Here is a 23387-nt window from a genome sequence, read left to right as displayed (position 1 = left end):
AAATAATGAGTATTAAAGCCAATCCTGTCGTTCTCTCCAAGGGCTCCCCAAGTGCCACAGCAGTTAATGACAGCAGACTCAACTCCTACCCCTACTTATGGTCACTCTCTTGGACTCTTGAAATGACCAGAAATTTTGCAGCAGTGTCTATACCGCTGTTGATGCTAAGGCCTGTGTTTTCCCAAGCTCTCAAACTTATCCACAAGTGCATGCCCTATCTTGGTATTGAAGGTTCTTCTCCCTCAAGACCTAGCAGAAAATTCACTTGGGGTTTTTTGTCTTGTTTTACTTTTTAAAAATAAACAAAACAAGGCCCTGCCTTCCGCCCAAAGGGGACCCTGAGCAGCCACCCACAATCGGCTCCTCCGCTCCTGAACAGCCATGATCCCAGAGGCACACAAACCAATATCAGAACGCAGCGGCTGCTGGCAGAAATCCCTCTGGACTTAATTACTAAAATACCAGAAATCCGAAAAAGACATCATATGCTCTTCATTATCAGCAATAGAAAACAAATGATTTAATGATGCCTTTTCGGCAGGTCTGATTGTTGGGGGAATATTTCAAATTATAGTGGGTTTTCTGTTGAACATTGAATGTAAACAAAGTAAAGAGAGTAAAGTGAAAATCATCTGCCACACAGGCAGGGTGGGGGTGGGGGGTAAACTGGGATTCTTGGTGGTGGAACATGCACTGGTGAAGGGATGGGTGTTTGATAATTGTATGATTGAGACTTGTTACTGTTCTCACGGTAATTTAATAACACTTTTTTTTTTTTAAAAAAAAAGGGTTAAAAAAAACAACCCAAAAACGTAGTTTTCAAGGCTGGATAATTAGCCCTTGCCTTCCAGGTGACCAACCGGTGTGGAGTGTACCCCCAGCACCACCTCTGGTCCCCCAAGCCCAATTAGGAGTCGCCCCTGAATACAGAGCAATGAGTAGCCCCTGACGACCACCAGATTGGGCACCAAGCCCCACGTCACCAAAAACTAAACAAACCAAAACCCCTCAGTCCTCAGTGAGTAGGATGCTGGAAGACACAGAGTAAAGAAGAATGTGTGAGCAGTAGTTGACTAAGATGACCTTTCTCCACCTCGATTTCAGAAAACATTGGTGGAGGGACAGGAGTAATAGTACAGTGAGTAGGGCACTTGTTTTTCACACAAGTGACCTGGGTTTGATCCCTGATCCTACAGTATGATGCCCTGAACCTTGCCAGTAGTGATCCCTGAGCACAGAGCCACGAGTAAGACCTGGATAGGTGTGGCCCCAAAATACTGGAAAAAAATTTAAGAAAAGAGGGGCCAGACAGATAGTACAGTGGGGAGGGCGGCTGCCTTGCATGCAGCTGACCTGGTTTGATCTCTGGCATCCCATATGGTCCCCGAACATGGCCAGGAGTGACTCTTGAGTGCAGAGCCAGGAGAAACTCCTGAGCATCTCCAGGTGTGGCCCAAAAACCAAACATTTGTGCAGCCAGGTACTGCCCAAGGTTCTTCTGGACCCACCAGGCTTATCCAGCCGCACGCACCCCACCTTCCTTCCCTGCCTGAGACACATCCGTGGTAGCAAGAACTGCAGCAGCAGTGGAAGTAGCACAGACCTCCTCCTCCTCAACAAAGATACTCATAACCTTTTTATACTCGAAAATAATTGTCTTCAGGGGCTGGAGCAATAGCACAGCATGTAGGGCATTTGCCTTGCATGGGGCTAACCCTGGTTTGTTCTTCGGTTCAGTGTGATCAAATTTGGCTAAATACTAACTTTTCTCACTAATGTATTTAACTTTTCCTGGCTTACTAGTGCACAAGGTGACGTATCATAGACGATTTATTTTTCTTTTTGGGTCACACCCAGCGATGCACAGGGGTTACTCCTGGCTCTGCACTCAAGAGTTACTTCTGACGGTGCTCAGGGGACCATGTGGAATGCTGGAGGTCAAGCCCAGGTTGGCCATATGCAAGGCAAAGGCCCTTCCTGCTGTACTATCACTCCAGCCCCTGCTCTGCATTTTAAATGAAACTGCATTTTTAGGCAGGGACTCCCAACAGTCCCAACAGTCTCAGAAGACTCTGTAGATTCCTTTTCCAAACATCTAATGCCTGCCACTAAGATGTCATTTGAAATGGATATAACTGTCATGACCAGAGAGCGCCCAAGAGGAAGGTTGTCAGAACAGCATAGCCTTGATCAGGGAACTGCATGGAGTTGAAGATGAGTTTAAGAAAAATGAAATTCAGTGTTCAGCTCATTTAGAATTAATTTATCTGGCAGGTTTTCTGATTTTTACCAGAAATTCCCCACACCTATACCCAATGCAAAAAAAGAGAGATTCACCAGCAGAGGTCCATAGCTTCCCCACAGCCCTGGACCCTTCTCAACTTCTCATTGGCCCTGAGAACCAGGTCACAAGCCAGCTGCTCTATTGAGTAGCTGCCTTTCCCAGCAGACTGTGTATCCCAAGGGGAGCCATTGAGAGCCAGCTGCATCCTCTAAAGTGCCACACAGTCCATTGCCGAGGGAGTACATGAATGGGGTACGTGCGGGGAAAGTGGGTTTTAGGGGCTCAGCTCTTTCTCCCAGTCCCTAAAAGGGGCAATTCAATGTCAAGATTTTATCCAGCTGATAAAAGTGGGGGAACAGAAAGGATGTGCTGTTGCCAGTGAGGTTATCACAGATGTAGATCCGAGAGCTGCTGGGTCCTTGCAACAGATGAGTAGCCACACATGGTTGTCACAGAAGGCGACTCACCTTGAGATTTCTGGGAGACATGCAAGGGGAATATCTCCAGCGGGATACACGAGACACGGTGCGTGTGGCTGCTTTCAGAGAAGGGAACTGGGAAGCTTCTGTGCCATGTTCTTTTTTGTTGACTGTGGGGGGAAGGGGCACCCCTGGAGGCTACTTACTTCCAGCTCTACTTACTCACAGCTCTGTGCTCAGGAGTCACTCCAATCAACTGAGCTCATGCTCCAGCCCAGAAGGCAAGAAGAGAAGGAAGCCGGGAAGTGACACCTCAACTCAGGAAGCAGCCAGAGGAAGCTGTGGGATGTCCACTGCGTGACAGGAGGTCACCTCAGAATCTACTGCACAGCACTCAGGAGAGAGAACGCAGAGGGGCAGGCCCACTGACATCTCCCCCAGAACACTGGAGAATGGGGGACCTGCTGAGGGCAGTGAGTGGAGGTGGAGGAGAGAAGCTGAAACCACGGGGGGTGCACACTGTGAGGTTCAGGGGGAACCACGGTTGCAGAGCCAGACCCCTCTCAGCTATGTTGTTGTTTTGTTGGTTTATGGGGGGCACAACCAGTGCTGCTCAAGGGATACTCTCAGCTCTGCTGTGGGGTCTTTCCTGCTGGTGCTTAGGGGATCCGTAAAGTGCCGGGGATTGGAGCTAGGCCTCCTATGTGCAAAGCATGTGCCCAACCTTTTGGGCCATCTCCACCCCTCCCCCCAGCCCTGGGTTCTACTTTTTCAGGAAAGTCCAGTAAATGGTGTGAGGGAGAGCAATTCTCTCGGCCTTCTCTTGCTTCAAAGCCCAGCTGCCGCGCCACCGAGCTGTTGCCCCTTCAATTACAGCCAAAAGGGACCAGCTGGAAATCCTGTTTCTCCTCTGTATTAGCTGTGTAGCCTTGGACCTCCACATTACTTACCCTCTCCCAAACCTGTATCTTTCCTCCTTTTCCTTGACTCTCATTCTCCTGTTCGAGGAACTGAATGCAAGCCCTCTTACTAGTACGCAGGCACTCACCCCTGAACCATCCCTGGGTCGCCAATTTTTAATTTTTTTTTTTTTGGTGGTGCCCTTGATGGAACATGGTCTCACACAAGCAATTCGAGAACTCTACCACTGGAGTGATAGCACAGCAGGTAGGGCATTTGCCTTGCATGCCGTTGACCCGGGTTTGATTCCTCCGTCTTGCCTCTTGGAGAGCCTGGCAAGCTACCAAGAGTATCCCACCCGCACGGCAGAGCCTGGCAATCTACCCATGGCATATTCGATATGCCAAAAACAATAACAAGTCTCACAATGGAGACGTTACTGGTGCCCGCTCGAGCAAAATGATGAACAACGGGAGAACAGTGCTACGGTGCTACCACTGAACCATCCTCTACATCCTGGCCTCACATCACCCTTGCCCGAAACTGTATTCTTTGTTTATTTTTGTTTTGAGCCATACCCAGTTGTGCTCCGGACTTACTTCTGGCTCTGTGCTCAGGGATCACTTCTGGTGGGGCTATGGGGACAATATGGATTCAAACCAGGTTGGCTGCTTGCAAGGCAAGTGCCTTAATCCTGAACTATCTCTCAGTCCACCTCCACCATTTTCTTCATACCAGTCTAACAATGGTGCCCATATTCTGGATAAGGAAGTTACACAAGACAAATCCCAGTTCCTACCTGCCACTCAGTGGGGGCTTAGATTTCCTACAGGTATTAAATCTTGATGAAGTGATCATCGACGTAAAGAGAGGGGTTCGGCAGGGTGATACCATTTCACCGAAACTCTTCAGTGCCACCCTCGAGAACATCATGCGACAACTGGAATGGGAAGAATTGGGAGTGAAGATAGATGGTCGGCAACTACACCACCTCCATTTCGCTGATGACATCGTTCTCATAACACCAAACATTAGCCAAGCGGCACAAATGCTGGCTGACTTCGACTTCGAGTGTGGAAAGGTCGGACTGCAGCTGAATCTCAGCAAAATGATGTACGAACTAGTCCCTGATGTCCCATTTGCTCTCAATGGAACGAACATCTCCGAATGCAGCAGCTGTGTGTACCTGGGTCGAGAACTCAACATGAGGAACAACTTGGCGCCAGAACTGCGCAAGAGGAAGAGAGCAGCGTGGAATGCCTTCAAGAGCTTCAAAGAAGGGGTGGGGGGCAGGAAAAAAAAAAGAGCGTCGAAGAAGTGGTTAAGAGGACGAAGAACCTCCGGCTCCAGGTACATCTTTTCGACTCCACTATTCTTTCTGCACTAACATACGCCTCAGAGACCTGGGCCCTACACAAACAGGATGAGAACACTATTCAGGTATCCCAAAGAGGAATCCAAAGAGGGGTATCATGTTTCACTCAAGTGAGAAAAGGAATCTGGAGTTCCAACCTCCATCGACAATCAAGAATCAGGAATGCCTTGTTAGAAAAGATGAAGTCATGACATTTGCATATAAGTGGATCAACATGGAAAGTATCACATTGAGTGAAATGAGTCAGAAAGAAAGAGGCAGACATAGAAAAATCGCACTCATCTGTGGAATATAAAGTAGCAGAATGGAAGACTAACACCCAAGAGTAGTAGAGATAAGAACCAGGAGGTCTGCCAACAGCTTGGAAACTGGCCTCACATGCTGGGGGAAAGGGCAGCTGTGATAGAGAAGGGAACGAACACCTACTAGAGAATGTTGGGAGGACCCACTCAGGTTGAAAGCTGCATGCCGAAAGTAGACTATAGACTGAACATGATGGCCACTCAATACCTGTATTGCAAACTACAACATCCAATAGGAGAGAGAACAAAGGGAATGCCCTGCTGCAGAGGCAGGGTGGGGTGGTGGAGGTTGGGGTGTGGGTGGTGGGAGGGATACTGGGAACATCGGTGGAGGAGAATGGGCACTGGTGGAGGGATGTAAACGAAATGCAAACATGAAAGTTCATAAGTTTGTAACTGTACCTCACGGTGATTCACTAATAAAAATAAAAAAAAAACCAGCAAGGAAAAAACAAAATGGCCAAAGGCATCAAAACTGCAAAAAAAAAAAAAAAAAAAAAGAATCAGGGATGCTGTGTTGCTTGCCAAGGCATCAAAAATCAGATGGGCCGGACAGGTAATGCGATTAAGAGATGACGGCTGGACTAGAGCTGTTATCGAGTGGATTCCACAGGACGTCAAAATACCGAGTGGCCGCCCACCCAGGAGATGGTCAGACTTCTTCCTCAAAACACTGAAGGAATGATTTGAGGCTCTTCCTGTTCTTGCATCGAGCAGATATCATTGGGCTACACTAGCATGAGACAGGGACAAATGGAGACGTTACTGGCGCCCGCTTGAGCTAATCGAGGATTAACAGGATGACAACTGACATAAGTGATTAGATCTCGGGTCTGGAGTGATAGTACATCCAATAGGGTGTACTATCAGATGTACTATCGGATGTTTGCCTTGCACACAGCTGACCTACATTTGATCTCTGGCATCCCATATGGTCCCCTGAGCACCATCAGGAGTAATTCCTGATGTAGAGCCAGGAGTAATCCCAGAGCATCACCAGGTGTGACCTAAATAGAAAAACAAAATTTAAAAACTCTCTCACCCTTAATATCCCAGTCCAGGCAGAGACCCTCAAACTTCATTATGATTTGAGCCACGTGCTATTATAGCCAGCCTTGGTCTAACCTTACAACTACACTAAACCTAACATTTACCCCCGACTCAAACTTTCAACTTCTGCCATGACCTAACTCTAAATCTAACCTCACCAACTTCTGCCATGGCCTTACCCTAAGCCTAACCATAGCCTTTGCCTAATTCCACTAATCACCAATCACCATAAACCTGACATTCACCGTCACCCCTTCTTTTAAAATCCTCCTTTCTTCCGTTCTCTCTTTCTCTCCCTCTTTCCTCTTTCCAAATTTTAATTTAGGCATCATGATTTCCAATACCGTCAACGATAGACTTTCAGGCATAACATGTTGCAACACCTCACCCCCCACCAGAGTGTCTAGTGTCTGTCCCCATCCTTCCGCCCTGGTTAGCTCCTACTGAAGGCCACTCAGTTTGTTGCCTTTGGGCATTTATTGTTTCCTTACTTATTTATTATTATTTCCTTATTTATTACTTCCTTATTATGTCTTTTTCATATCACATATGTCAGGAAGGTTATTCAGTTCTCTCCTCCTAATTTCATCTGTCCTGATACTCTCCAGATCTATCCACATAGCAGCAGATTACATGCTATCATCTTTTAGAGCTGAGTAGTATCCCATTCTAGATGTACCTTTAAAGACAAAGACAGTTGCTTTAACCAGTCCTCTATTCTTGGACAACTGGGTCGATTCTAGATTTGGGCTACTGTGAACAGTGCTGCAAAGACCAGAAAGGGTGCAAATGTCTTGGGTCTTTGGGACAGATGCCAAGCAGTTGACTATAAAACATCGCGGGGGGAGGGGGGCGCCCAGGGCGCGCTCCGGATATAAAGAGTAGGGGAAACACGTTTTCCTGAGAGCCCCCTGGGCAGGAAGGTCCAGTCTGCGCTTGAGCTCAATTGGCTCCCAGCGCCCACGCCCTCGGAAAGCAAAGACTGGCGGCGATATTAACCCCGCTTCACAACTGGAGAAACTTCACTCACGGAAGCCGAGAGGGCTCCACTGTCACGCAGATGGTGGCCGGCAAGGGAAGGTAGCCAGTAGGGTTTAGTCCCGCGGGGACACCAGAGGGAGCGAGCAAGCCGGGCTGCGGGGCAGGTCTGAAGCCTCCTCCCAGACCTGCGGCGAAGCACAAACCCGCAGGCCCCGCCCCCGATCTCCTCGGGGCCCCGCGATTGGGCCGTCGCGTGGGGGCGTGGCCCGACGTCCAGACGACGTGCTTGCGTCATCGCCGTGGGCGCTGCTTCCTGTTGTCTGAGGCTGGAAGGCTGCTGCCGCGTCGGGAGCGAAGCTGAGGGGCTGCCGCCGCCCTGAGTGCCCGTCACCGCCTCCCGGCTCCCTGTGGAGAGTGACGGCTGAGGGCGCGAGCAGAAGGGAAGCGACGCGGCGGCGGAGCAGCCCCCGCGGAGCCCCCCGGGCGCCCGCCCCGAGCCCGGCGTCTGCCAGCCCCTTCCCCACCCGAGCCCGCGAGCCCGAACCCGACCCCGGCCCGCCGCCGCCCCGCGACCCCGGGGGCCGCCCTCGCCACTTTGCCCCTCGCGGGCTCGGCTCCCTTAGCCCAGTTTCCCTCAGCTCCCTGCAGTGCACCCCGAGGCCCGCCCGGGGACCTGGGTTCGATCCCCCGCGGCATCGCGTATGGGATTCCTGAGTGTGGAGCGCAGGACTGAGCCCCGAGCACTGTCCGGTGTCTACCCCAAAAAAGCCAAAAACCAGGGTCCCCTCCTCCAAGCCCCCCCTCCACCTCCGCTGGCCCCACGTTCACCAGCACAGCCAAGGCGAGTGGCCGGTGGAGCCCAGCGCTTTGGTGACAACCTGGACCAGCCCTTAAATGTGCCCGAGCTCAGCGCCTCACTCCATGTCCTTCCCGTCCTCCCTGGCCCCCGTCTCCGCTTCCTCATCCGTCTCATGACAAACCCAGCAAGGTCCTTGCACCTCTGCCCGCGGCCTCAGCTCCGCACCCATCGCCCCTTGACCCAGTCCCCATGCGGTCTGAGAAAGTTCAGAGCCCTCTGCCAACCCCCCTCACTGCCCCACAGCAGCCAAATACAGACGCTTGCGCACAACCTGGCAGTTAGGGGGAGGCTAGACTTGCCCCCGAGGGGGCTCCTGGGGTCAGCTAGCTTGGGGGACAGCCTGGCAGTTAAGGGTACTGGCTGGACTGACCCCCCAGAGGCTCCAGTGGTCAGCTAACTTGGGGGGCCGCCCCTGTTGCGTAGCCAGTTTCTCCTCACCTTCTGTTCCCCTGGGCTTCCTGGGGTTTGTGTGTCCGGCACTGGTGTTGGACTCCCTGTGCTGGCCACCCGCCTGGTAGGCAGCAGCCAAGTCCCTGAAGGTGAGTGCTGGTGCCTCAGTCGCTCATTCCACTGCAGCTGCAGGACCCAGTCCTTCCATCCACGGTGCTAGCCTGGGGTTGTGGAGAATGCCACAGTGTCACAGAATGCTGTGTCCTGGCACATGTTAAGGCTCCTCACCTTGTGCTCCTCCAGCCAGAGCTGTTTGCTGGTCAGCCCCAACAACCACCCCGGGAGCATTTGGCAATGAATCTTGTAGTTACGGGAGTGGGGAAGTGGGTCCTGGGGAGGCTACTGCCAGGGTGGGCACAGGGCCTGTCGAGTTTGTTTCTTCTTTCTGCAGGTGCCAGGTCATTGAGTTTTGACCATTTGGGACTCCTGAACCTACGGACTGTGACCTCAGAGCAGCACACACATTTGCCCCATGCACGGAGGGTGCACATTCCCTCCACATTCTCTTGACCGGGCAGCAGACTTGGTTATTTCACAGCTGTTGATAAGGACCCTAAGGAGAACCCATAGTCTCTGTGCCGCTTCTCCGAGTCTCATTCCTTTGAGACTCCTTCACGTGCCTCCAGGATCCCCCTCCTTAAGGTGCCAGAAATCGGACTGGTTTTCACCTTCTGCAGCTAAGTTTAATGGGAGGAGCTCTCCTCTTCACTTCCCTTTCTCGGTGACTGGAGACACCTGCCCCAGGCCTCTGTTGGTTTGTGTGGTGCTGGGGATCAAACCCCTGTTCTGTGGGCAAGGCCTGTTCTCCACCATGAGCTATATGTGTCTTACCGTTTTTTTTTTTTTTTTTTTTTATTCATCACCTCATTCAGCAAGTGTTTTCTGGGTTCTAGTGTGTGCCACCCACGCACTGTTCGGGCCTGGAGGTGCACTGGTGGATAACTCAGTGGGGAGGGGAACTTCCTGTTTTCATTCAGAGTCCTAGGGAACATGAGAGAAGAGTGTGAGGGGAAAAGGGTGTTCTTGGCTGGATGGAAAGAAAGCATCTTCACCCAGTGCCTCCCAGCCTCCCTGTCCTTGCCTTCCGCATCTGAGCTTAGTCTGGGAATCATACAGTGGAAGTTTCTCTCCCTACACTTAGTTCCTTCAGAAGCTCAGTTCCCATCCCCGCTCCGTTCTGCCCCTCACAAGACACTTGTCCAGAAATCTAGCTTGACTCAGTGCAAGAAGGTGCCATTTACTCATTGAGCACTCGTGGCTGAAAAGTCAGCTGCCCTTCTGAGTCAGAAGATAACCTTGTCACGCTTCTTCCAACAGCAAACGTTGCCGTGCTTCCCCAACTGCAGAATACGATTCCTCAGGTGGCACCACCTCTGCATGGCTGAGACGTCAGTCTGTTGTTCCACACAGCCCAGTACAGGACTGGGTTCTGGCCCCAGAGAGCTGGCCAGCAGGGATGGCTGAGAAGTCTCTCAGGAGCACAGATTGCTGTTTACTCCTGGACAAAGTGTTTTGAAAGCAAGGAAGCCAGCCGATGTGTTTCTTCTTTCAATGTAAGCCTCTTCTAAGCCATTCTTCTCTTTTCATTCTTCTTTGATCTCAGTAGGATGGGTGTGGGAGAGTGAAAACAGAAATTAGACAAGTGAAATTGGAAGTGTATAGAGAAGGCAGAAGAATATAAATGGGAAAATGAAAACTGAAAACCAAAACAACCTAGGGCAGTTTCTTCCTAGCTGTGTCCTGGAACGTGGAAGCTGACTGGAGCCGCTGCCCCTTCAGCAGTGTGGGTTCTCCGTGAGTTTAGGTCTTCTCTAACCAAACAGAGCATCCGCCTATCTCCTAAAAGTCTCATTAATAAGTTGTCATTAATGCTTTCATTTAAATACCTGTGACAGTGGTTTGGTGAGCAGCACAGGACTTGGGTGAGTAGACCAGAGAATTCTGTGCCTTCTCTGGGCCCATTCCTACTGAACCTCAGTTTTCTCTGTGAAAGTGGACAACCATTGTTCTATCTCAGAGTTGTGAACGTTGAGTGAATTTAGAGAATGAGTACAGAGAAGCTTGGAGCACCAGACGGGGTGAATCAGTACCCGGGGAGAGGTGGACTTAGCGTGATTTGAGCTGCTGAAAGGACAGGCCATCTTTCTGCTAATCTTCGTGGTCTCCCAGTTCTCTCTTCAACCCCATGTTTTCAGGGAGCTCCGCTTTGCTCCTTTGGCTCTTTTCTTTTGTTCTTGGTTATTTTGGGCCATATCCAGCAACAGGGCTTACTCCTGACTTTGTGCTCAGGGATCACTTCTGGCAGGACTCGGGACTATATGGGGTGCCGGGGTTTGAACCCAGTTTGGCCCTGTGCAAGGCAAGAGCCCTCCGCACTATATCATCACTCCGGCTCTCATTTGGTTCCTGAGTCCCAAGGTCTCAGGCTTGTTTGGGGAATTGCCACAGGCCTGCTCTTCGCTTGCTCTGTGCTGTGTTGCTGGTGTTCCTGACCCTCTGTTTGCAGTGATGGTTACTTGTCTCCTGTCTGGCCCTGCTCTGACCTCTCAGAGGAGTTTGCTCCAGTTCACCTGATGTTATTTGACCATGCACCCATGACTGGTTATAACTCGCTTCCTCTGTCCAGTGAATATTCTTTGATTATCAGTGAATGAGTGAGTCACATGGTGCCCGGGCTGTCATTCAGATGGTGGCAGTTGGAGCCTTCTGGCACCTGGCCTTGTGATTAGCTGAGGGCTTCTTTGGGGTTCAAGAACTGGGCTGGTGGGGTGAGCCTCCAATGTGGCTGGAAGGAATTTGAGCCCAAGGTGTGGGAACCAGAGAACCTGGCCCAAACCTTTAGGGGGAACGCTGACCAGAGATACCACCCCTTTCTGATGCTCTGGTGTCCAGAGTGGGAGCTGCCTCACCTACACTCAGAGACCCCAGGGAGTGGGTCTGCCACAGTGTGCCAATGTGCCCAGCTGGCTCGTGGCAAATTGAGAGTGGAGCAGTGGTCATGCCCCAGTGCCCCATGCTGCTCAAGCTGACAGGCCCAGGAGGCAAGTGGTGGCAGGAGAGCCCTCCCCACCCTCCTTGTCAAACAGTGTCACCTGTACTTCTCTCTCTCTCTCTCTCTCTCTCTCTCTCTCTCTCTCTCTCTCTCTCTCTCTCTCTCTCTCTCTTTTCTTGGTGCGGGGTAGGTGGCACACCTGGTAGTGCTCAGGGACTACTCCCATACTCTGTGCGGGAGTATAGGAGGACTGTCACTCCTGCACTGCTGAAGAAGAAGCCCATCACTTCTGCAATGTGAAGCCACTAGGCATGTGGAGCCTCTCTCTGGCCCCGAGCACTTGTTCTCTTCACTGCCAAGTCTGCAGACACATGCCTGGCCTTGAAGCTGGGGGTGTGAGCGGTTGCAGGGCCCATGGAACATGAGCCCCTGCTTCTGGTCCCGACAGGTTGTTTGCATCTTCAGCCACAGCATCTTCTATGGACCCTCAGCTCTCTCACTCACTTTCTTTTCTCTTTTCTGTTTTGTTGTTTTCACCACACCCAGCAGTAAGCTAGAGGCTACTATACTACGGGTAGGGGCCAGGTCATTTGGCTCGCATGCAATAAGACCCAACCCAGCACTGCCTATGGTCCCCTAATGCTAACCAGGAGTGATCTCAACACAGAGCCAGGAGTAAGCCCTGAGCACAGCCAGGTGTGACCTGAAAATAAAAGAATAAAAAAAGAACAAAACCCAGAAAGAGCCTGTTTATCTCTGTAGTCAGGGAAGCACTGAACTGGAAGCGCTGTCTCCTGCTCATTTTTTTTTAGTGTGGGGTGAAAGGCCTTGCAGCTGTCATTTGGAAGCTATGGCCACCCGCTCCTTGCTGCAAGGGGTTGCGGGTAGAGGGAGGGCAGGGACCAGAGCTCCGACCTCGTTCATGAGACTGTCCTGTGTCTCCTCAGGTGTCATGTGATCCTTGCAAAGCTGCAGCCAGAGTGGAGATGCTCTCGGTGGTGGAGAATGGACTGGACCCCTGGGCGGCCATACTGGTAACATCGCCAGGGCAAACAGGATGGGACGGGAGATGTGAGACAGCCACCGCAAGGCTTTGGTCCACGTGAAAAGGAACGGACCTCAAGTGGGAGAGGAGGCTAGGCTCAGGGACAGTTGAGCAGCAGTGGCTCCCGGGTATCCTTCCTCCTTTAGAGCATATGGCTGGGAATCAAAGGGAAATATCAGCGCCGTGGGGGTTCAGGAAGGTCCCCTGAAAGATTTCCAGTGAGCCTGCTGCCCTGGGGCTTCTTGATGGCTCTGTACACCACAGGGTCAGAACCCACATCCGGGACACCCATGTGGATGGCCACTGGGGCAGCTTCTGTCTTTGCACATTTACTGTGTTTTCTGATTTTTCCAAGTATGAGTGTTTGAGCTCAGCTCCTTCTGGCCCCCTTGCAAGGGGACCCGTTGGTGGCTGTGGGCCTGGGCTCTCCTGGCCACTCCATGGGCCCTGCATACCCTGGGAGAGGCAGGGGTGAGAATGATGTTTTTGGATTGTCTGGCAACCAAGTTCTGCGGTGTCTTTGTGGGAGAAGCTGAGCTTTCTTTCTCTCCTTGCTGATGTTCCGTTATTCTGAGAATTTTCTGCCGGCAAGGAACTGCGAGCTTCAGTTGTGCCTTCTGTGCTCCTGGCCAATGGGGTGTCTGGCCCATTGGCTGGCTTTCCTGGTCAGGTCCTTCTGTACACAGATTCCCAGGACCCCACAGAGCTAGGGCAGAGCCACTGGCCAGCTCTGCATCCTGACAAGGACTGAGTCCTTAGGCAGTAGGTTTCTGGTGAGTATGTGCCTTCGTCATCTCTTCCTACCCTACCCTGTAGACATTCAGCTGAATGAAGCATTTGTTCCTTTGTTTTGTTTTGTTTGGGGGCCATACCCAGCAGTGCTCAGGGCTTAATGAGCTTACTCCTGGCTTTACATTCAGGGATCACCCCTGGCAGGCTCAAGGCTCATAGGGGGTACCAGTTGTCGAACCCAGGTCAGCTGCTTATAGGACAAGCTCTTACCCACTTAGTATTATCAGTATTATCACTCTGACCCCTGTTTGTACCTTGTATATAATATAGTAATATATCTGACATAGAAAGAACATTTAAAGTTGGACTTCCATAAAGATTTAAAAACCTTTATTTATAGGGGCAGGGGTCGGGGGGAGCATTGGGCACCAGCAGTGCTCAGGGTTCACTCCTGGCTCTGTACTTAGTTATCACTCCTTGCTGTGTTTGGGGGCCCATATGTGGTACAGGCAAATAGAATTGGAGTCAGCCACATGGAAGACAAGTGCCAGAACCTCTATACTGTCTCTCTGGCCCAATATCAAAACCTCTGAAGGGTCTAATAGCCAGAATATATAAAGACCTTTTATACTTCAGCAATAAAAAGCAGACCCAGTTAAAAATAAAGGACTTAAAGACATGTTTCTCAAGGTAACATATTAAAATAATAAGTACATATCTGTCATGACATGTACTCATCTGAAATACGCAGTTCAGTGGTTCTTAGTTTATTCACACAACTGTGCCAGCCGCTGTTGCCACAATCTAATTTTAGAATATTTGCACCCCCTTGAAAGAAGTACTGCAGCACCCAATAGCAGTTCCTCCTGTTCCCCTTTCCAGGCCTCTGACAGCCATACAGATGTTTTCTATTTCCATGGATATTCCAGTTCTAGACATCTCTCGTAAATTTACTTACTCCTGGCTCTGTAGTCAGGGATCTCTCCTGCATCATGGAGCCATTTGTGATGCTCTTCATGCTTAGCCCAGAGGTGCTAGCAGACCACCATGGCAACATTTCAGGTGATGCAGACCAGCGTGCCCAGGGGGCTAGGAGGTGCCAGCACCTACTTAAACAGTCTCCCCTGCCCTCCTTCCAGTTTTTTTATTCTTGATTTCCAGGCCACATTCAGCAGTGATCAAAGTTCAGGAGCTACTCCCAAGACTGGCGGTGCTCAGGGTTCATGCAGTGCTCAGGGATCGAGCCTAGGTCTCCCACATGCAAAGCCCTTGAGCCATCACCTCTACCCCAGTTAATTTCTTCTTTTAGCAAACATGTACTGTGAACTTCCATATACCAGGAACTGTGCCAAATGTGGAGGACAGAAAAGTACATTTTAAAAAATCCAGCCTTGTCCTCAGTGTAGTAATCTCAGTGCTATAGATGAGGAAGTTTATTTCCATCAGATAGAAATTGGGTCTCAGGAATCTGAAGTGTGTAGGTGGCCCAACTGGTGACAGGCACAGCCGGACTAAATTCAGGCCTCTACAGTCTCACATCTTTCTCCCTCTTGGGTGGGAGTGAGGCTCCAGCAGTGCTGCTCTCCACCAGCGGTGTGCCGGAATTCCAGCATGCCACCGGTGTAGAGGATTGATTGCCAGGCCCTGTACATGCCAGGTATCATGTGCTCAGCCCTTTGAGCATCTCTAAAGCCCTAGAATCCTTTCTAGTTTTTGGTTTGGGAGCCACTTCTGGTGGGTGCTCAGGACTTAATCCTGGATCTGTACTTAGGGATCACTCCTGCAGGGCTCGGGGACCATAGGCGATGGTGGGGATTGAGCCCAGGTCAGATGCATGCAAGGCAAGTGCCAGCCCTGCTGTACTTCTGATCTCGTTGTCGACTCTTTCTCCAGTGTGGCAACAACCACATTGGCAGGTTCAATCGCAACACTGGGGATGTGTGAATATGAAGCGTGAGGTGAAACTGTCATCGTCTGATTCTCCAGAGTCTGGATTGGAAATGCTTTGTGAGTCTGAGCTGGAGAGTCTGGAGCCTTAGGAGAGGTGCCTGACTGAGTCAAGAAATGACTACCTCAAGATGCTCAGGAATCTTAAGCATGATGTCCTCCTGGGTTGCAGAAAATAGAACAGTTTTAGCGGTTTCAGACTTGTTACTTTTAGATTTCTTATGATGAGCCTGATACCTCTTTGCAGTCTGAGATAGCACATCCTCCACTGCATATACTGAGAAGGGACTCTGATAACTGATAACTTCTTGAAATTTTAGGTGTCATCCAAAGAAAACTTGGATGACAGGGACCCAGTTCCAGATAGAGGGTGGAGCAGTTCCTCTTGAGTGGTTATGACATAATCATGAAGGTTCTCTATAGACTGGGACGATTCTTGCTCCATAGTAGAAAAGCTTTTCTCTGGGTGGTCTGGTCCTTGAGTCTGCACTTCCTGTAGGACTGAAGATTCCCCGCCCTCTGTGAGGTCAGTGGTTTCATATGATGAAAATGTAGTCTTTGTCCTGGCTCAAAACCTGATGCCCATCAGGTACAGAACTCAGCTCCACATGTCCCATATGCGGGATAGCTTCTTGTTCCCTGAAGGCTCACTTGTCGGTGAGCCTCTAGATGCGCTCCATGAGGAATGGAGTCAGGGATCAGAGACGCCTTTACCTGCACTGTCAGGGAATCCTCCAGACAACCGTGAAAACCTGATGTGCTGCTTCTAAGGTTCTCTTGAACAAGCTCCCTTTCTACCCCAGGGCTCAAATCTTGTCCCTGTACACCAGAATTTAATCTGTGGGGACTCTGGGTGGGAGAAATGGTAACTGTATCAGGGCAGGGAATATCCAAGGCACCGCTCCCTGCAGTGGCCGGTTGTAGTGAATCTACTGACTGGAGCTCTGAAGCTCCACATTGGGGAGAAGGGCTGCATCTGAGAATATCTCCTGATTTTGCGGGGACTGGGGCTGGCCCCACTGCAAGTTTCCCGAATAGGGGTCACCAGCCACGCCAAGATGGGAGGGACAATCTCTGGCCCAATGGTTTCCCTTACTCCATCGTGGACGAGGTCCAGCTGGTGTTCTCACAGTGGCACTGTTTGGAGATGCCCTGCAATCCTTACGGAAGTGGCCTGAACTCCCACAATTAAAACATTTGCCCTGATCTTGCCTCTGTATGGCATAGGCCTCAACAGCATTCATAGATGCCTAGTGTTTGATAGAACCCACATTCCTACATGCCTCCAAGTACCTCATAATGTCCTCCTCTTCCTTAAAGGGGCTCAGAATGGCCTGGCAATCCTCATTAGCATTCTCAAAGGCCAATTGTTTGGACAAAAGCTCCTGAGTTTCCTTACCCTTCACCTGCTTTTCTGTGGCTTTCATCAACCTCCCTGTGAAGTCTGCATAGGGTTCTGAGGCACCCTGAATAATCTTAGTATAGCTCCCCTTCAGTTCAGCATCTGCATCAATCTTCTCCCAGGCCCACAAGGCGGCATCACGGACATGAGTAAAAACAGCACGAGGCAAGGTGACTTGCTTTTTAGGGTCCTGCCATTTCCCTTCACCTACTAACATCTCATAAGTCAATTTAATCCCTGACAATTTTCGTCCAGCATGGCCTAGGCTCTGTAGTTTTGCCTTGGCCTCATCACTGAACCACATCCTCCACTGCGTATACTGAGAAGGGCTTAAGCAAGTCTTAGCAACCACATGAAAAGCTTGAGGTACCCAATGAGCCTTTTTACTCCAGCCTGTAAGATACTCCTTACAGTATGGATGTGTAGGTCCATATGAGACACAGGCCTTTTTGAAATTACTGAGTGAGCCCATTCTTAACCCTTCCTAAGATGGAGACTGACTTTCCTCCACCTGGATGGGAAAAAAGAGATGGAGCTCATGGGGCCTGGGTGGGATTGACCATTTACGGTCGAGAGGTCTCAGCTGTCAGCTCCTATCGGGAGCATGTCCCGAGCTACCTGGAGGTCTCTTGGTTGAAGGGCAGCGGCTCCTGTGAGAAGAAGCCTTCTCTACCATGCTGCTCTCCGACTCAGAATCTGAGGAACTGGTAGCTGGCTCATCATACCCATCACTTTCCTCTGATTCACTGGAAGTGCAGTCACACAAGGGAGGTGGTGGTCTCTCTGGCTTAACATCAGTAGGGAACGTTAATTCATCAGTGGCAGAGAGATTTTTGCTCTAAGAATGTGTTTGCACTGGAAACGCCTTGAGCTGCTTTTGATGTTTGGGTAAGGGAGTAGCCAAGCATTGAGCATCGGGCTTCTTTCTAGGCTTGGGTATGGGAGGGAGCTGAGGGTAAGGCTCTCTCCATAGTAGAAACTTTCTTTATTTCATCCTTATACTTAAGATCCTCTCTGTTTAACTCCTGAGGAAAGCCTCCCATAGTATATCTAACATCCTCCTCCTCAGAGGTACCTTTCAAAGCCTTGAAAACAGAGTTAACAATTTCCCAAGTTACCCAGAATTGTTTGGGGATTCTAGCTCCTTCTTTAAATTCCCTGAAGGCATTATCCTTAATCTTTTCCCTAACCTTAGGCTCCAAAGTACCCTTATCTGGAAACCAAGGATGAAATTTGTAGACAATTTTTATGCAGGAGCGGAGCTGGTCCTGAGAAATATGATGTCCAGTTCTCTTTGCAAAATGCTTAATCAATTCAATAAAAAACTAGCCAGGTTCAGTTTGCCGCAAAAGATTTTGAACGGGCTTCACGTGGAACTGTTTCTGCCCCATCTTAGTGGGGGAGCATGGCTAGTATTTTAATTCACTGCACCACAAAATCCTGTTCTCCCCCTAAACTTTTCTAGAGTGGGGTTCTACCGAATGCTATTCTACCTTTAGTTGTACACCAGTTGGAGGTTCGTGCCTGCCCAGCGACACCAGTTGTGTAAGCACACAAAAAAGGGGGGGGCTGACACACCGGGCACAGAGCAGCGGCGCTATATCTCTCCCGCCACCTGCGTTCGGTACTCTCTAGCCGCTTTCCCCCACCCCAGGGAGGTTGATGGTGATGATGAGGCAGGCGAAGGAAGGAACAAGGGCCAGGCTGGTTGGTCTCAGTTGCAGTTTATTCCATTCCCATCTCCATTCTCCTCTGATTCTCCTCCTGCTTCTTCCTCCCCCATGCTGCTTCATTCTCCTTCTCCTCTGGATCTGGATCTGGATCTGGCTTCTCCAGATCTGGCACTGGGACCCCCAGCCCACTCTTACAGCCTAGTTAAATCCCCCAGCATGAGGGCTTGTGGCTTACACATAAGTGTGGTCACAATCAATAGGGGTAAAGTTCTTTCCCTCGGGGGATGCTGCTTCTAGGACAGATTCTCTTTCAGCAGGACACCCGCCCAAGAGGGCAATCCATGGGTGTGTTTCTCCTCTCCTTGTCCAGCTAACATAAAATCATTCATAATATCAATCATTTTCTATGGACACAACAAGAGATGCATTAAGCTTATAGAATTGTTCTCCTGGGGTCATCTCCATTTCAGACTACAGTGCTCAGGCCAGATTAGTCTTTCCTATCCCTAGCATGGTCCTAGTCTCGTCGTTACTTTTGGATCATGACAGAGTTTGTCCATGACCAACCTCTTAGGTTATAGTTAAGCGTCAGGCATTTTGGCCAGGCCCATCTCGATGCCAAGGTAGACATAACTCACCGCCTACCCTGGGTCCGTTCTGTCCCTCGTTCGGACGCTGCCTTTGGGGTGCTAGGAACTAAGGGCAACTGAAGCTTAAGTCGAGAAAGCAGATGCCCAGGAATAAATAATATTCAAAGACAATTAAATCCCAAGTTATAAAAGCATATTAACTGTCTTTCTTTGTCCATGCAAAAAGGACATTGCTTTAAAGCAAACTAATCAAAAGACACAAGGAGAGGAGAAAGGCAATATTAACTTACAATACAAGTTCAGTGTCCTAGAAAGATCTGACCTTACAAATTAACAGAGTCTGATTGGGGGGGAAACTGATTAACTGGTTAGGGAAGGGAGCATAGAGAAGTGCTTACAGATAGGCAAAGGAATGGGAGTGACTCGGGAGCACTTAGGTGGGTGTGACCCGATAAACCTTGTGTTGTCCTTGTGGCAACGGGAACAGGACATACCAATATTGTCTTAAAATGTTTAGAGATTATTACCAGATAAACCTAAACTCTTTGTGGCAAGGGAAAAAGGACAAACCAATGATATCCTACAATTACTGACCTCTATAGTTACAGTACTAGTCACACCCATAGGTTTAGCAGTGACATAGGGCAAATTTAAGCTTAGAGCTTTATTCTGACTGGAGATGGAACATTTTCTTCTGAATGCAGAAATGGTTGAGCAACAGATTCCTTAGATGGTTCAGAAGGCTGATCCAGGGCCTCATTGTTGATTTTTGAAAATATAGAAAATGTCACACTTAAATGTTTAGCAGTGACATGGGGCAAGTTTAAGTGCGGAGTTTTATTCTGACTTGAAGATGGGAGATTTTCCTCAGATTTCAGAAATGGTTGAGCTTCAATCTCCATAGAGGATTCAGGAGGCTGAGCTAGGGATTCCTGCTGGACTGAAGATTCAGTCAAATCAGGGATTTCTGGAGCTTGAGGCACTGCCCTCTGCTCTATGGCAGAGTCACCCTTGGGCTCTCTACAGGCTGAAACTGGGCCTCCTCTTGGCCTAGAGATTGTTTATTCTCTTCAAGGCTTTCTGCAGTGTGAATTAGATTTAGGGTTTCTGGCTGGCTTGATGTTTCACCCTCATTGGTGGCCCTTGGAATTCCAGTAATCTGCAGATAGGCAGATTTGATGGTGACAGAAGATATATTTGAAAGATGGGCTTCTTTCTGGATTGGAGACAGTTCATTTTGCTGATGATGCAGTAAAGACTGCGCTACAAGTTCCAGACCTGACTCTGAAGGCTGAGCTTCCACCTCCTGAGGCACTGGATATCTCCTTTCCTCAGCAGCCAGTATAGGCTGAACTAGGGTTTCTGGCAGGACTGAAGCAATGTAACCCTCTTTAGGGGTAATTGACAGCAAATCTGAGTCTTGAACTATAAAGAAGGTTTCGATTCCCCGGGAGATCCTGAAAGTGCAGCTGGGGTCTGTTGTGTGCTTGCTGAAACTTCAGCTTCCAGGGCCTAAAGGGAACCTGTTCTATCTCTTCAGAGGGTTCTGGATGCTGGGACTGGGGTGAAAAGGTTTCAGTCTTGTGAGGGATCTGTGGATGTTGCTCTGAATCTCCCAGTACATCCAAAGGTTCACTCCCCTCAGGATAAAAGATATCCATACCAGAATCTAAGTCATCATCCTGCCTCTGCTGTGGCAGATGATGAGTTCTCTTAGATTTTCTGGGAGTTCCAACAATTTCAGCAGCATGGTGACGACCAACTAGACCCTCCCTCCTGTTTTCAGGAGAAATAATGAAATTTAGTAGTTTTGGAATCTGTCCACCTAGAGGTGGAGCAGGCATTTCAAATGTCTGATGTTCAGGTTGATCTAGACCTGAAGTTGGACTTGTACTTGTCCCTCTAGGAGACAAAGCTAGAGGTGGACTCTGATCCTGAGTCCGTCGTATCATTGGATCAACTGGGAGCCTCTGATGTGTTGCCGGCTTGTCATTCAAACCCTGGTGTGGAAGGGCAAATCGATGGGACGCAGAGGGCAACCCTTTACCTGAGTATTCATCCTGGATGGGAATGAAACCTTTAAACTTCTGCGGCGGTAACAACATCCAGCAAACAGTCGAGGTGAAACGTTGATCAAAAAACCCGGACTTGGCCCGGGGTTGAAGGGCATGAGGAGATTCAGGTGCAGGAGCACACGAAGGTGAAATCCAGAGGTTGGGGACAGAGGAGTCGGGGATCAGCGGGACTGGGTGCAGCATCTGCTTCAGTATCAGAGTTCCCTACAGCCACATTGGTCGCCATATGAAAACACATAGGACATATACAATATACAGTCGTTTCCAGGACATGACACATGAATTAACCCGAGACCCATAGTCCTAGAGACTAGGGCACGGGCGTCCTCACCCGAGAACAGTCATTATGGCAGCCGGGAGATGCGCATGCGCGCCCTTAGGCACTGCGCAACCTTAGCAACCACATGCCCATCCCCTGCAGCCCCTTAATGCCGCCTTTATGCAGCCTTTATTGGGTCCAGGCAGAGCCTCTTCCTGTGAACCAGCAGGACCCAGGCTTACCTTCCTCCCTAGAAGCACCAAAGACGTCCAATCAGGTCCTCTTCCCACCTCCTCCACCCACTCCCAGCCTCCCCTCCCCACCACTGCCAGCCAAACAGGACTGGGACTGCCAACTACTCTGGGACGAGCTCCATAGTGGGAATGGGGAGGGGAAGGAACAGTGTGTCCCCGGGTGGGCACGCTGGCGAATTCAACAGTATTAGTCCAGTTGTGGCGGTCTTGGTGCGGCCTCCTCACTACTGAAATCCAATACACATTCTTCCTCCCCTGGGCCATCCTGCTTCCATGAAAACTAGCTGACCTGCAAAAGGAGCACTACTTAGGGTGGATGGGGGTTCCCAAATGTTCTCATTTCCTTTAAACTCTAAGTGTCTCTGATTATTTATCAGTCTCCGAGAGAGGGGATAGCATGGAATCACTGACCCAAAATTTTCTGAAGGAGGGCTCTGGGGCCATAGACAGTTTATTCTGGGAGACCGACCTTAAACTGAATGAACAGTCATATACACTCCTTTACACAGGCCTGGGGCAAATCCCCCTTTCTTGCATGGAGCTCAACATTAATTCATAGAGAAAAAGTAGCAAGCCCCTTTCTAGAGGGCTGCCCACCTTTCTAGAAAGCACTCCTGGAGAAACCACTGAAGACCTTAAAGTCAGAATGTAACAAGTCTCTCTTGCAATACTGTGACTAGCACCCATTTAACTTTCTTCACAGTCCTTCTCATGGATTTCAGTTCTCATTATCTCACACTTCTAGAATATAAATTCCATGAGAAGGGGCTTGCCAGGCTCTCCACCATGCAGGCAGTAAACTCTCATAGCTTGCCAGGTTCTCCAAGAGGGAGAAATAAACTATCAGATGTCGTGTGGCCACATCATGGCCGCATGCTTCTGGCAACTTGGTTTTATACTCTCCGGATGTTCTGGACTGGGCCTCTTCCACCCAGATTCCCCATTTTCCAGTAGCTAGGCAGTCATACCCAGAAACTGCCCCCGGCTGCCGTATGATCCCATCAATGTAGATATTAAAATGTTTAACTTGAAATAATAACTAAACTCCAGCAATCCTTGCCAACAGTTGAAGTAACCTGTGACTTCAACATTAGCAAAACTTTCCATGAACTACACCAACCGTGCACATACAGAGCACACAAGTGTTGTAGAATATGGACACCACTGTCAATTCACTGAGATCTTTACTGATTCTGGGGTGCGACTGATGCTCAGACACTTTCACTTAGACAACTCTCATCTGCCAGGTCTGTCGGTCCTCAGGGCCTGCTGGGTCACACCTCACAGTGCTGTGGAGTCGTGCAGTACTCAAGACAAAACCTTGAACACAGTGGGCACAGGCTCTGCACTTGAACTCTCTCTCCACTTCCACCTTGACAGTCCTTTTAGACCATCTATTGAAACCAAAATAGTAGTTTGCCATTTCCTGGCATTAGGAGCTGTTTAGGGTAAGTCTCCGATGTTGAACTGCTTTATGCCTGCTGAGACGAACCTAAAGACATAAGAGACATACTTGAGGATAGGAACGACTTGCCACAGAGATCTGATTCAACCAACCAAGACTTCTTAATACAACTTTCATAAAGTGGCTGTGAAGAGCAAATCAAACAAACTTTTGTGGTTGCTGTTGTTTCAGAGCCATACTCAGCAGTAATCAGTTACTCCTAGCTCTGTGCTCTGGGAATACTCCACGTTTTGGTTGGGGGAATCTATGTGTTGCTGGGTATAGAACTGGGTTAGCAGCAAGCAAGGGCAGCACATTAACTCCTGACCTATTTCTTTGTTCCTTAAACATTTT

This window comes from Sorex araneus, chromosome 3, assembly GCF_027595985.1.
Source record: "Sorex araneus isolate mSorAra2 chromosome 3, mSorAra2.pri, whole genome shotgun sequence".
Classification (NCBI taxonomy): domain Eukaryota; kingdom Metazoa; phylum Chordata; class Mammalia; order Eulipotyphla; family Soricidae; genus Sorex; species Sorex araneus.
The sequence above is the reverse complement of the archived record's forward strand: the minus strand, read 5'-3'. Positions refer to the sequence as shown.